At 44.8% G+C, this 16,210-nt stretch overlaps 1 long non-coding RNA gene across 1 annotated transcript in view; it reads right to left on the reverse strand.

The window, feature by feature from the left end:
- The window catches only part of LOC139749682 (uncharacterized), a 92,575-nt gene that overhangs the window by 38,979 nt on the left and 37,386 nt on the right, over positions 1 to 16,210 (reverse strand). The gene's annotated exons all lie outside the window — the stretch shown is intronic.

Consider the following 16,210-nt stretch of genomic DNA (forward strand, 5'->3'; position numbering starts at 1 on the left):
TTTACTCCAAAGACATTCCCAAACCACTCTTCCCCTTTACCCTTGAGCTTCGTTTCACTCAGAGCCAAAACATCCAGGTTCGTTTCCTCAAACATACTACCTATCTCTCCTTTTTTCTCATCTTGGTTACATCCACACACATTTAGACACCCCAATCTGAGCCTTCGAGGAGGATGAGCATTCCCCGCATGACTCATTCTGTCTCCCCTTTTAGAAAGTTAAAAGACAAGGAGCGGAGGGTTTCTAGCCCCCCGCTCCCGTCCCCTTTAGTCGCCTTCTACGACACGTGGGGAATGCGTGGGAAGAGTGTGTGTGTATATATATATATATATATATATATATATATATATATATATATATATATATATATATATATATATATATATATATATATATATATATTTCTTTTTTTTTTTTTTTATACCTCGTCGCTGTCTCCCGCGTTTGCGAGGTAGCGCAAGGAAACAGACGAAAGAAATGGCCCAACCCCCCCCCCCATACACATGTACATACACACGTCCACACACGCAAATATACATACCTACACAGCTTTCCATGGTTTACCCCGGACGCTTCACATGCCTTGATTCAATCCACTGACAGCACGTCAACCCCTGTATACCACATCGCTCCAATTCACTCTATTCCTTGCCCTCCTTTCACCCTCCTGCATGTTCAGGCCCCGATCACACAAAATCCTTTTCACTCCATCTTTCCACCTCCAATTTAGTCTCCCTCTTCTCCTCGTTCCCTCCACCTCCGACACATATATCCTCTTGGTCAATCTTTCCTCACTCATTCTCTCCATGTGCCCAAACCATTTCAAAACACCCTCTTCTGCTCTCTCAACCACGCTCTTTTTATTTCCACACATCTCTCTTACCCTTACGTTACTTACTCGATCAAACCACCTCACACCACACATTGTCCTCAAACATCTCATTTCCAGCACATCCATCCTCCTGCGAACAACTCTATCCATAGCCCACGCCTCGCAACCATACAACATTGTTGGAACCACTATTCCTTCAAACATACCCATTTTTGCTTTCCGGGATAATGTTCTCGACTTCCACACATTTTTCAAGGCTCCCAAAATTTTCGCCCCCTCCCCCACCCTATGATCCACTTCCGCTTCCATGGTTCCATCCGCTGACAGATCCACTCCCAGATATCTAAAACACTTCACTTCCTCCAGTTTTTCTCCATTCAAACTCACCTCCCAATTGACTTGACCCTCAACCCTACTGTACCTAATAACCTTGCTCTGATTCACATTTACTCTTAACTTTCTTCTTCCACACACTTTACCAAACTCTGTCACCAGCTTCTGCAGTTTCTCACATGAATCCGCCACCAGCGCTGTAAGAGAGTGCCATTGAATTTTAGGGAGAATATAAAAGATGTTTTGGAAGGAGGAAAATAAAGTGCGTAAGACAAGAGAACAAATAGGAACTTCGGTGAAGGGGGCTAATGGGGAGGAAATAACAAGTAATGGTGATGTGAGGAGATGGAGTGAGTATTTTGAAGTTTTGTTGAACGTGTTAGATGATAGAATGGCAGATATAGGGTGTTTTGGTCGAGGTGGTGTGCGAAGGGAGAGGGTTAGGGAAAATGATTTGGTAAACAGAGAACAGGAAGAGGTAGTGAAAGCTTTGCGGAAGATGAAAGCCGGCAAGGCGGCCGGTTTGGATGGTATTGCAGTAAAATTTATTAAAAAAAAAAAAAAAAGGGGTGACTGTGTTGATGACTGGTTGGTGAGGATATTCAATGTATGTATGGCTCATGGTGAAGTGCCTGGGGATTGGCGGAATGCATGCATAGTGCCATTGTACAAAGGCAAAGGGGATAAAGGTGAGTGTTCAAATTACAGAGGCATAAGTTTGTTGAATATTCCTGTGAAATTATATGGAAGGGTATTTGTTGTTGATTGAGAGGGTGAAAGCATGTACAGAGCATGAGATTGGGGAAGAGCAATGTGGTTTCAGAAGTGGTAAAGGATGTGTGGATCAGGTGTTTGCTTTGAAGTATGTATGTGAGAAATATTTAGAAAAACAAATGGATTTGTATGTAGCATTTATGGATCTGGAGAAGGCATATGATAGAGTTACTAGAGATGCTCTGTGGAAGGTATCAAGAGTATATGGTGTGGGAGGAGGGTGGATGTGTTGGAAATGAGACATTTGAGGACAATATGAGGTGTGAGGTGGTTTGATCGAGAAAGTAATGAAAGGGTAAAAGAGATGTGTGGTATTAAAAAGCGTGGTTGAGAGAGCAGAAGAGGATGTATTGAAATGGTTTGGTTACATGGAGAGAATGAGAGGAAAGATTGACAAAGAAGATATATGCGTCGGAGGTGGAGGGAACGAGAAGTGGGAGACCAAATTGGAGGTGGAAAGATGGAGTGAAAAAGATTTTGAGCGGTCGGGGCTGAACATGCAGGAGTGTGAAAGGCGTGCAAGAAATAGAGTGAATTGGAACATTTTGGTATACCGGGGTCGACGTGCTGTCAATGGATTGAACCAGGCATGTGAAGCGTCTGGGGTAAACCATGGAAAGTTTTGTGGGGCCTGGATGCGGAAAGGGAGCTGTGGTTTTGATGTACTGTACATGACAGCTAGAGACTGAGTGTGAACGAATGTGGCCTTTGTTTTTTCCTAGCGCAGCCTCGCGCGCGTGCGGAGGAAGTGGGGTGTCATTTCACGCGTGGCGGGGTGGCAACAGGAATGAATAAAGGCAGCAAGTATGAATTATGTACATGTGTATATATGTGTATGTGTGTGTATGTATATATATGTATACGGTGAAATGTTTAGGTATGTATATGTGCGTGTGTGGACGTGTATGTATATACATGTGGATGTGGGTGGGTTGGGCCATTCTTTCTTCTGTTTCCTTGCGCTAACGCGGGAGACAGCGACAAAGTATAATAAATAAATAATATAAATATATATATATATCCAGTGGTTCTCGTATTTTCTTTCTGTTGAAGTCTATCATTCCACAAATCTGCAAGTCTGTTGTTGAGGAAATTCTTCCTGGCGTCCACTACTTCAAGGTTGGTTGGTTTGTTGGCCAGTGCCGTTTGAGGAAGGTCATTAAGCATGAAACCGTGTTTTGCTATTATGTGCTTTTGTTTAAAAAGCCCACTTGTTGTACAACTAATGTATATATTTGAATGGTTGACGCAGGAATTTTAACAGAAGGGACAAAGATCTGTCCCAACGACAAGATAATAATACATTTTGTAAATGGAACATATGACATAAACTGAATCTTATACATCATAACTCACATCCGATCCGTCTCTCTGAGTCAGTAAAATCATTACTAATCAAGTCTGTGTTGGAATCATCTCACAGAGGTTTTACCCAAAATTTTTCCTTTGTTGATACAAAATTCCGATAGTTCTCTCCTGTGTGTGTGTGTGTGTGTGTGTGTGTGTGTTTGGGCATCTAATAAATATGTTTTATATAGTTAGGACTGTGTTGCAATTTGTAGATTGTGGAAGGAGAAGCTGCAATGGTGTAAGGTAGAAGTTGGGTGAGATATGTTGTGTTCATACTGAGGCGGGCCAGCACGAACTCCTCCCGTGTGTATGCACGGTTGGAGACGTCGGTCAGTCGTCTATCTCCGATACTTTTAAGTTGCAACATAATCCCAGGTTGGTTCACTGACTGACTTTGCCACTGAGGATAATGTGATTTTCCCCGGAGATCGACCCTAGGAACCGCAGCTCCCGAGCAGTTCCGTGTATCTAGTTGACTTGGCAAGTTTGTTAGTCTGTTCATTGCTGTAAATGTTACAATGACCAGCCGACCAGATCCAGGTCATGGACTTATGACTTGATCAGTAATGCTGTCTTGTATCTTACTTGTGTCTGTTGCACCAGAATGTATAGCATCAAGTGCTGATACAATCTGATAGTATAGCAAAACTATCGTTTCAGTCCTTCCCACAGCAGCCGTCAGTCCTCCCCACAGCAGCCGTCAGTCCTCCCCACAGTAGCCGTCAGTCCTCCCCACAGCAGCCGTCAGTCCTCCCCACAGTAGCCGTCAGTCCTCCCCACAGCAGCCGTCAGTCCTCCCCACAGGAGCCGTCAGTCCTCCCCACAGCAGCCGTCAGTCCTTCCCACAGCAGCCGTCAGTCCTCCCCACAGTAGCCGTCAGTCCTCCCCACAGCAGCCGTCAGTCTCCCCACAGCAGCCGTCAGTCCTCCCCCACAGCAGCCGTCAGTCCTCCCCACAGCTAGCCGTCAGTCCTCCCCACAGCAGGCCGTCAGTCCTCCCCACAGTAGGCCGTCAGTCCTCCCCACAGCAGCCGTCAGTCCTTCCCACAGCAGCCGTCAGTCCGTCCCCCACAGCAGCCGTCAGTCCTCCCCACAGCAGCCGTCAGTCCTCCCCCACAGCAGCCGTCAGTCCTCCCCACAGCAGCCGTCAGTCCTCCCACAGGCAGCTCGTTCAGTCCTCCCCACAGCAGCCGTCAGTCCTCCCCACAGCAGCCGCAGTCTCCCCACAGTAGCCGTCAGTCCTCCCCCACAGCAGCCGTCAGTCCTCCCCACAGCAGCCGTCCAGTCTCCCCACAGCAGCCGTCAGTCCTACCCCACAGCAGCCGTCAGTCCTCCCCACAGCAGCCGTCAGTCCTCCCCACAGCAGCCGTCAGTCCTCCCCACAGTCAGCCGTCAGTCCTCCCCACAGCAGCCGTCAGTCCTCCCACAGCAGCCGTCAGTCCTCCCCACAGCAGCCGTCAGTCCTACCACAGCAGCCGTCAGGTCCTCCCCACAGCAGCCGTCAGTCCTCCCCACAGTAGCCGTCAGTCCTCCCTCAGCAGCCGCAGTCCGCCCCCACAGGAGCCGTCAGTCCTCCCCACAGCAGCCGTCAGTCCTCCCCACAGCTGCCGTCAGTCCCTCCCCACAGTAGCCGTCAGTCCTCCCCACAGCAGCCGTCAGTCCTCCCCACAGCAGCCGTCAGTCCTCCCCACAGCAACCGTCAGTCCTCCCCACAGCAGCCGTCAGTCCCTCCCCACAGCAGCCGTCAGTCCTTCCCACAGCAGCCGTCAGTCCTCCCCACAGTAGCCGTCAGTCCTCCCCACAGTAGCCGTCAGTCCTCCCCACAGCAGCCGTCAGTCCTTCCCACAGCAGCCCGTCAGTCCTCCCCACAGCAGCGTCAGGTCCTCTCCCACAGGCAGCCGTCAGTCCTTCCACAGCAGCCGTCAGTCCTCCCCCACAGCAGCCGTCAGTCCCTCCCCACATAGCCGTCATCCTCCCCACAGTAGCCGTCAGTCCTCCCCCCACAGTAGCCGTCAGTCTTCCCACAGTAGACGTCGTCCTCCCCACAGCAGCCGTCAGTCCTCCCCACAGCAGCCGTCAGTCCTCCCCACAGTAGCCGTCAGTCCTCCCCACAGCAGCCGTCAGTCCTCCCCACAGCAGCCGTCAGTCCTCCCCACAGTAGCCGTCAGTCCTCCCCACAGCAGCCGTCAGTCCTCCCCACAGCAGCCGTCAGTCCTCCCCACAGCAGCCGTCAGTCCTCCCCACAGCAGCCGTCAGTCCTCCCCCACAGCAGCCGTCAGTCCTCCCCACAGCAGCCGTCAGTCCTCCCCACAGCAGCCGTCAGTCCTCCCCACAGCAGCCGTCAGTCCTCCCCACAGCAGCCGTCAGTCCTCCCCACAGCAGCCGTCAGTCCTCCCCCACAGCAGCCGTCAGTCCTCCCCCACAGCAGCCGTCAGTCCTCCCCACAGCAGCCGTCAGTTCTCCCCCACAGCAGCCGTCAGTCCTCCCCCACAGCAGCCGTCAGTCCTCCCCACAGCAGCCGTCAGTCCTCCCCACAGCAGCCGTCAGTCCTCCCCCACAGCAGCCGTCAGTCCTCCCCACAGCAGCCGTCAGTCCTCCCCCACAGCAGCCGTCAGTCCTCCCCCACAGCAGCCGTCAGCCACATTACGTATCATAAAGAGGTTGAGGGACGCCACGGGAGGTGATGTGTAGGGTCACAACTTGGACGTTGTTAGCAGGTGTGATGTTGGGCCGAGGTTGGTTGTGGGTAGATGGTTTAACGTGGGGTCCCTGGTAGAGGGGTGAGGCTCAGCTGACAGGGACTGACAACTCTTGAACCACAAAAAATGGAGATATTGCCGCCATGAGCAAAATTAAAACAAAAAAAAATAAGGCAACTTGTTGAACAGTAAGGATCCCCAGGTAGTCGGACGAAGGCCAGGTTGAGTTCTCCTGCGGTGCTCACCTCACGATGACGAAACAATGCTGTACAACTAGTCTTCCAGTGAGGTAGTGGCAGGGTCTACGGCACAGTGATACCTCGCTCACTGCCTTGGATCACGCCGGGGAGGATGCTATCTCGGGGGCAGAGAGCAGCAGGAGGATGTGCTAGCCTCCGTGTACCACACACACGCACACAGGTATGGCCACCACAGAGTATGGAGGGGCACTAAACTGTGAGCGTGAGTCACGATGTTCAAGGTTCTCCCGTAATATCAAAGACACGTCTGAGTTATGTCGTCCCGGCCTCTCAGAAATCTTTACATGGCTAACATTTCTCTCTTTGTTCTTCTGTAGTCTAGTGTGGGTAGGTTAAAGCCCCCCCTCCCTCCACTTCGTATCTCATTCCACTCATGTTTGGCAACATTCTTCTTACCTTCCTCTGCACCACATGCAACAGTTGTATGAGGTTCATCAGGCGAGGGTCGACTGTTGCGCCACATTCCAGCTGGCGTCGATCCCAACGCACCTCAGTCCTTCTGCTTGAAGGATAAAGTTTAGACGTTGATCCAAATAGTTTGTCTTCCTCAAGGTCCATCTCACTTGATGTTCTGGTGACATGTTGGGCGTGATGTCAACCCCCGGCCTCTCTCACAGGACGGATCTTGGATCTTACTTCCTCACACATGGTGCTCACGAGCGCTCTGCTCTGTTTCCACCGCCTCCCGTCCTCGTGACCAATCTTATCCACGGTTAAATCTAATGAGCAATATGCCCGACCAACACCACCACAAGTAGGATTTTTGCAGAATGTAGGAATTCTTGTTGATTACCATTTCTTTCATGACTATCGCATTCTCACCAAACTTATCCAGGAATGAGGTCACCTCGTTTGACATAGTGATGGCTTCAGCAGTAATCCCTGAGCGATGCCACTTGTTGCCTCGCCCAGCCTGAACAGGCGCCTCTGACATGGTGTTTGTAAATCCACTTGAGCAGCACTCGTCTCTGACCCCAGCGAGGACATCTAAACTCATCATCCGTACTGTGTGAGGGACATAATCAAACCCTCTGGCAGACCAGGGATATACAATCCACCCTCGTGTCTTGGTTCTCAGGGATGTAACGGAGTCTCCATGGGAAACCAGCGGTTACTCACGTCTGTGTAGCTTATACTGTATGCCAGATTACTATCATTTAACTTGTGATATTTTCCCTTGATTGTTTGTCTTGTCTTCCAATACACCAACATTATATACTTTGTTACCCTCGGCCAACTTTCTCATGTTCACTGTAACTTATGAGTGTTCTGTTGTTACCTTCAGCTGTTGTCCTGAGGCGCCACATCCACGCCCGCCTCAGCTGTCTCCTTGCATCCCCCCCCTTCCTCCACCCTCACACTGAGGACGCTACGTTCATCCGTCAATTAATCATGTCGCCCTGTCGTTCTCCCTCCCAGCTTTGAGATCCCTCAAACTGAGGCAATTCTTCATTCTTCCTTAAGTGTCATCAATGTTTATCATTGTCTCGTTCCTTCCTCTTGTTCAGTACCACGGAAGAGATACCCCATTCGTCTTGCTCTGGTCTGGTTTGTATCATTTCTGCCATAAGCGCGGCTATTTTTGTGAGCACTCCTACCCACCCTGTGGGCGGTGGCGCAAAACATGATACAGTGCAGTAAAGGTGCAGGGACACGGGGCCTCCATGACTGAAACACATGATAGGTTACACAGTGAGGAATGTGGCAAGTTTCATGGTAAGTGAAGGCTACAACAGTAGGATAGCAGTGACTGGATTACGTATCGAGATAAATACCAAAAGAACCATTCACAGTAAACATAGTTATGACACCTGTAGTGTCCGAGGTGAAGCATTATCATGGACGAAGTGTTTGCACACATCTTGTAACGTGTGGTAAATATCGTCTCTGAACTGACTGATTCTGCAAGTCAAGTATGTGATGATGTAAGGGATGGCAATCACTTGTTCCGTTCATTATCAACAGAAGAGGCAACTCCCATGTGTATCTATAGCCCAGTCACACAACGTTATCGAGATGCCTATTCGCCCTGTTGGTGGAGCCATACATAAATATATGGCTTTTACTTGCATGACACTGTAGTGGTGGTGGTGGTGGTAGATGGACCTGTTTGTGTTAATTTCACTATTTAACTCTAAAAAAGATTTTGTTCATGTTCTTTTGTAATGCTGATTTAAAGGCTACCGCACGTAGACCCAGAGGTCATCAACTTCATCCTTCAAGGCAGAAGTTTCTGCTCGTCCATCAGCTTCATCATGCATTCTGAGTCCAGTGTGGGATGGAACCCACGTTAAGGATGTAGGTCTAAAGGCTTCAGGTTGGTTGGGTTTGGGTATTGATATAATACAGCTGTTCGTGAAGGAGGGAGGGAGAACTGCTGTCAGACAGGTCATGTTGTACACTGCAGGAGGAGGATGGCTGGTACGTCGTGTAGGAGTCGTAAGATCTCACAGGCAATACCATGCCCTCCTGGGGACGTAGCTTTGCCTTTCGTCATCACTGTGTCAGATTCAGTGTGTGGGATATTGAAGTCACCATGGCCTTTGTTCAATTTGATGTAGATCAATATACCTCTATGTTCAAGTATGAGATTATGTTTACCCTGCATCTCAGACGCCAGATTTGCAATACCAGACGTGGAGGCCCAAGTATTAGTAGGTCGTTGGCTCTTTGTAAAGGAATTGGATGGGAAGCTTGGCTTGCCTTAATACCTCTGATTTTGTGACTCTCTCCACGTTCTGCTGATAGATGTATACGTCTGCTCACTCCATTAACAAATGTTCTCCAGTTCAGTTATGCTCTGGTGGGCAGTTGCTGAGGCAGACTTGAATAGTTCCAATATTTCTGGTGTTCGTGATCGCCTGTAAGGTAATCCCATTGGGAGCTCCAAGCATGAGACATATTTTTTGGGTTAGGCTGCGATGTGTTCATGGAATGTGTTGTGAGTATTGCTGGACACTTTCCACCACATCATTATGAAGTTCCTCCACGGGGTTAGGCTGATACAACTCACACCAGCCGCAAATATGAGAAATAAAATTCCGACGCTGATCATCAAGGATTTTGAACCTGAGTGAGGATGGTATGAGAAATGTTATTACTGATTAGCCAAGGAAGGTGATCACTTAGCATATCATGAACAACAGAGGAAGAATGTGTAGTATGAGAGATGTTGAACCCTACATATAGATCAAGGATCCCACCACGGACATGTGTATTCAATAGTTACCAGATGCTGCCCATTAAGATCAGTATGGTTAGAATTACTAATCAAAATGTGTCTAGCGTTAAAACCTGGTTTTATAAATGTTGGTTCTAATCGGATACATTGTGGCGGGTCTGTTACATCAAGCGTGTCTGCTGGTGCATATAAACTGATGATGTTTATTGTTAAGTTACCTGTACAGACCTTGATACTGTGGTACTACATCCCACGACCTTCAGACTTCTTAACACGACTGGGAACAATGGGCCACAGTTCTCTTGTACACTGGACATGAGTTGTCATGATCTAAGATCATGGTAACTAAAGAAGAGCAATTTTGGTGGTACTGACACAGCTGGTGTTCTACAGTCCTGTAGGCACATCACATCTGTGGTCTCTGTGGTAACTTTATGGTGAAGGTCAGGTAACCTCTTCCTGGAAGTACAAGTATTGTCAGCCATTTTGCTGCTTTGTTCAGGTACACTCGAGTTTATCAACACAAAAATGACTGGTGATGGTGGCAACGCAGGTGATCAGGACATAAATGAACGTTGCTGTACCAGTACAGAACGTAATGTTTTTTTCCCCTTTTTTACCAACGTTATATTTATTGACGAAATTACTCACAGCAGCGCTCATTCTCTCCATATGCCCATATCATTTCAACACACCCTCTTCTGCTCTCTTAACCACACTCCTTTTCATTACCACACGTCTCTCTTACCCTTTCATTACTTATTCGATCAAACCACCTCACATCACATATTGTCCTCAAACATTTCATTTCCAACACATCCACCCTCCTCCGCACAACCATATCTATAGCCCATGCCTCGCAACCATATCACATTGTTGGAACCACTATACCTTCAAACATACCCATTTTTGCTCTCTAAGATAAAGGTCTCGCCTTCCACACATTCTTCATCGCTCTCAGAACCTTCGCCCCCTCCCCCACCATGTGACTCACTTCCGCTTCCATGGTTCCATCCGCTGCTAGTCCACTCCCAGATATCTAAAACATTTCACTTCCTCCAATTTTTCTCCATTCATACTAACATCCTAATTAACTTGTCCCTCAACCCTATTGAACCTAACATCCTTGCTCTTACTCACATTTACTCTCAACTTTCTCCTTTCACACACTTTTCCAAACTCGACTTCTGCAGCATCTCACTCGAATCAGCAACTAGAGCTGTATCATCAGCGAACAACAACTGACTCACTTCCCAAGCTCTCTCATCCACAACAGACTACATACTCGCCCCTCTCTCCAAATCTCTAGCATTCATCTCCCTAACCATCCTCTCCATAAACAAATTAACAACCACTGAGACATTACTGGGACCGACATTCACTGGGAACCAATCACTCTCCTCTCTTCCTACTCTTACACATGCCTTACATCTTTGGTAAAAATGTTTCACTGCTTCTAGCAACTTACCTCCCACACCATATACTCTTAAGACGCACATGGAATGTTCATATAAGACGCACATGGAGTATTCATATAAGACGCACATGAATGTTCATATAAGACGCACATGGAATGTTCATATAAGACGCACATGGAGTATTCATATAAGACGCACATGGAATGTTCATATAAGACGCACATGAATGTTCATATAAGACGCACATGGAATGTTCATATAAGACGCACATGGAATGTTCATATAAGACGCACATGGAATGTTCATATAAGACGCACATGAATGTTCATATAAGACGCACATGAATGTTCATATAAGACGCACATGGAATGTTCATATAAGACGCACATGGAGTATTCATATAAGACGCACATGGAATGTTCATATAAGACGCACATGGAATGTTCATATAAGACGCACATGGAGTATTCATATAAGACGCACATGGAGTATTCATATAAGACGCACATGAATGTTCATATAAGACGCACATGAATGTTCATATAAGACGCACATGGAGTATTCATATAAGACGCACATGAATGTTCATATAAGACGCACATGGAGTATTCATATAAGACGCACATGGAATGTTCATATAAGACGCACATGGAATGTTCATATAAGACGCACATGGAGTATTCATATAAGACGCACATGAATGTTCATATAAGACGCACATGGAGTATTCATATAAGACGCACATGAATGTTCATATAAGACGCACATGGAATGTTCATATAAGACGCACATGAATGTTCATATAAGACGCACATGGAGTATTCATATAAGACGCACATGGAGTATTCATATAAGACGCACATGGAATGTTCATATAAGACGCACATGGAATGTTCATATAAGACGCACATGGAATGTTCATATAAGACGCACATGAATGTTCATATAAGACGCACATGAATGTTCATATAAGACGCACATGGAGTATTCATATAAGACGCACATGGAATGTTCATATAAGACGCACATGGAGTATTCATATAAGACGCACATGGAGTATTCATATAAGACGCACATGGAATGTTCATATAAGACGCACATGGAATGTTCATATAAGACGCACATGGAATGTTCATATAAGACGCACATGAATGTTCATATAAGACGCACATGAATGTTCATATAAGACGCACATGGAGTATTCATATAAGACGCACATGGAGTATTCATATAAGACGCACATGAATGTTCATATAAGACGCACATGGAGTATTCATATAAGACGCACATGAATGTTCATATAAGACGCACATGGAATGTTCATATAAGACGCACATGGAGTATTCATATAAGACGCACATGAATGTTCATATAAGACGCACATGGAATGTTCATATAAGACGCACATGGAATGTTCATATAAGACGCACATGGAGTATTCATATAAGACGCACATGGAATGTTCATATAAGACGCACATGGAATGTTCATATAAGACGCACATGAATGTTCATATAAGACGCACATGGAGTATTCATATAAGACGCACATGAATGTTCATATAAGACGCACATGGAGTATTCATATAAGACGCACATGAATGTTCATATAAGACGCACATGGAGTATTCATATAAGACGCACATGAATGTTCATATAAGACGCACATGAATGTTCATATAAGACGCACATGAATGTTCATATAAGACGCACATGAATGTTCATATAAGACGCACATGGAATGTTCATATAAGACGCACATGAATGTTCATATAAGACGCACATGGAGTATTCATATAAGACGCACATGGAGTATTCATATAAGACGCACATGAATGTTCATATAAGACGCACATGGAGTATTCATATAAGACGCACATGGAATGTTCATATAAGACGCACATGGAATGTTCATATAAGACGCACATGGAATGTTCATATAAGACGCACATGAATGTTCATATAAGACGCACATGGAGTATTCATATAAGACGCACATGGAGTATTCATATAAGACGCACATGGAGTATTCATATAAGACGCACATGAATGTTCATATAAGACGCACATGAATGTTCATATAAGACGCACATGGAGTATTCATATAAGACGCACATGAATGTTCATATAAGACGCACATGAATGTTCATATAAGACGCACATGAATGTTCATATAAGACGCACATGGAATGTTCATATAAGACGCACATGAATGTTCATATAAGACGCACATGGAATGTTCATATAAGACGCACATGGAGTATTCATATAAGACGCACATGGAGTATTCATATAAGACGCACATGAATGTTCATATAAGACGCACATGAATGTTCATATAAGACGCACATGGAATGTTCATATAAGACGCACATGAATGTTCATATAAGACGCACATGGAGTATTCATATAAGACGCACATGAATGTTCATATAAGACGCACATGAATGTTCATATAAGACGCACATGAATGTTCATATAAGACGCACATGAATGTTCATATAAGACGCACATGGAGTATTCATATAAGACGCACATGGAATGTTCATATAAGACGCACATGGAATGTTCATATAAGACGCACATGGAATGTTCATATAAGACGCACATGGAATGTTCATATAAGACGCACATGGAATGTTCATATAAGACGCACATGAATGTTCATATAAGACGCACATGGAGTATTCATATAAGACGCACATGGAGTATTCATATAAGACGCACATGGAATGTTCATATAAGACGCACATGAATGTTCATATAAGACGCACATGGAGTATTCATATAAGACGCACATGGAGTATTCATATAAGACGCACATGGAATGTTCATATAAGACGCACATGAATGTTCATATAAGACGCACATGAATGTTCATATAAGACGCACATGGAGTATTCATATAAGACGCACATGAATGTTCATATAAGACGCACATGGAATGTTCATATAAGACGCACATGAATGTTCATATAAGACGCACATGGAATGTTCATATAAGACGCACATGGAATGTTCATATAAGACGCACATGAATGTTCATATAAGACGCACATGGAGTATTCATATAAGACGCACATGGAGTATTCATATAAGACGCACATGGAATGTTCATATAAGACGCACATGAATGTTCATATAAGACGCACATGGAGTATTCATATAAGACGCACATGGAATGTTCATATAAGACGCACATGGAGTATTCATATAAGACGCACATGGAATGTTCATATAAGACGCACATGGAATGTTCATATAAGACGCACATGGAATGTTCATATAAGACGCACATGGAGTATTCATATAAGACGCACATGAATGTTCATATAAGACGCACATGGAATGTTCATATAAGACGCACATGGAGTATTCATATAAGACGCACATGGAGTATTCATATAAGACGCACATGAATGTTCATATAAGACGCACATGGAATGTTCATATAAGACGCACATGGAGTATTCATATAAGACGCACATGGAGTATTCATATAAGACGCACATGAATGTTCATATAAGACGCACATGGAATGTTCATATAAGACGCACATGGAATGTTCATATAAGACGCACATGGAGTATTCATATAAGACGCACATGGAGTATTCATATAAGACGCACATGGAATGTTCATATAAGACGCACATGGAATGTTCATATAAGACGCACATGGAGTATTCATATAAGACGCACATGAATGTTCATATAAGACGCACATGGAATGTTCATATAAGACGCACATGGAATGTTCATATAAGACGCACATGGAATGTTCATATAAGACGCACATGGAGTATTCATATAAGACGCACATGGAGTATTCATATAAGACGCACATGAATGTTCATATAAGACGCACATGAATGTTCATATAAGACGCACATGGAGTATTCATATAAGACGCACATGGAATGTTCATATAAGACGCACATGAATGTTCATATAAGACGCACATGGAGTATTCATATAAGACGCACATGGAATGTTCATATAAGACGCACATGGAATGTTCATATAAGACGCACATGGAATGTTCATATAAGACGCACATGGAGTATTCATATAAGACGCACATGGAGTATTCATATAAGACGCACATGAATGTTCATATAAGACGCACATGGAGTATTCATATAAGACGCACATGGAATGTTCATATAAGACGCACATGGAGTATTCATATAAGACGCACATGGAGTATTCATATAAGACGCACATGGAATGTTCATATAAGACGCACATGGAGTATTCATATAAGACGCACATGAATGTTCATATAAGACGCACATGGAATGTTCATATAAGACGCACATGGAGTATTCATATAAGACGCACATGGAGTATTCATATAAGACGCACATGGAATGTTCATATAAGACGCACATGGAGTATTCATATAAGACGCACATGGAGTATTCATATAAGACGCACATGGAGTATTCATATAAGACGCACATGGAATGTTCATATAAGACGCACATGGAATGTTCATATAAGACGCACATGGAATGTTCATATAAGACGCACATGGAATGTTCATATAAGACGCACATGGAATGTTCATATAAGACGCACATGGAATGTTCATATAAGACGCACATGGAGTATTCATATAAGACGCACATGGAATGTTCATATAAGACGCACATGGAATGTTCATATAAGACGCACATGGAATGTTCATATAAGACGCACATGGAATGTTCATAAAAGACGCACATGGAATGTTCATAGAAGGAACAATATGAAATGTTCCAATATACAGTACACAGTAAGTGTACTAAGTGTTATCTCCTTCGAGAGAAGTCTGGAGAAGGATAAAGGACCTGAAAAAGCAAGTCTGAAATTACGGGCCAACTAACCTTCCAGTCAGGCGGGGACCAGAAGATCCCTTCTTCCCTGTAGGTAACTGCACCCACCAGGACAACACGAGAGAAGATGATAATGTAAACATCATTATGCCAGATATGTATAACTTACGTGTCATGTGGAGAGAACATTAAATTTCTGGCGTTCAGGAACCTTCACCTACAATGATGGAGGGTTGTGTTAAATAGTCTTCATCTACAATGATGGAGGGTTGTGTTAAATAGTCTTCATCTACAATGATGGAGGGTTGTGTTCAATAGTCTTCATCTACAATGATGGAGGGTTGTGTTCAATAGTCTTCATCTACAATGATGGAGGGTTGTGTTCAATAGTCTTCATCTACAATGATGGAGGGTTGTGTTCAATAGTCTTCATCTACAATGATGGAGGGTTGTGTTCAATAGTCTTCATCTACAATGATGGAGGGTTGTGTTCAATAGTCTTCATCTACAATGATGGAGAGTTGTGTTCAATAGTCTTCATCTACA

Source organism: Panulirus ornatus, chromosome 8 (genome assembly GCF_036320965.1).
Source record: "Panulirus ornatus isolate Po-2019 chromosome 8, ASM3632096v1, whole genome shotgun sequence".
NCBI lineage: Eukaryota > Metazoa > Arthropoda > Malacostraca > Decapoda > Palinuridae > Panulirus > Panulirus ornatus.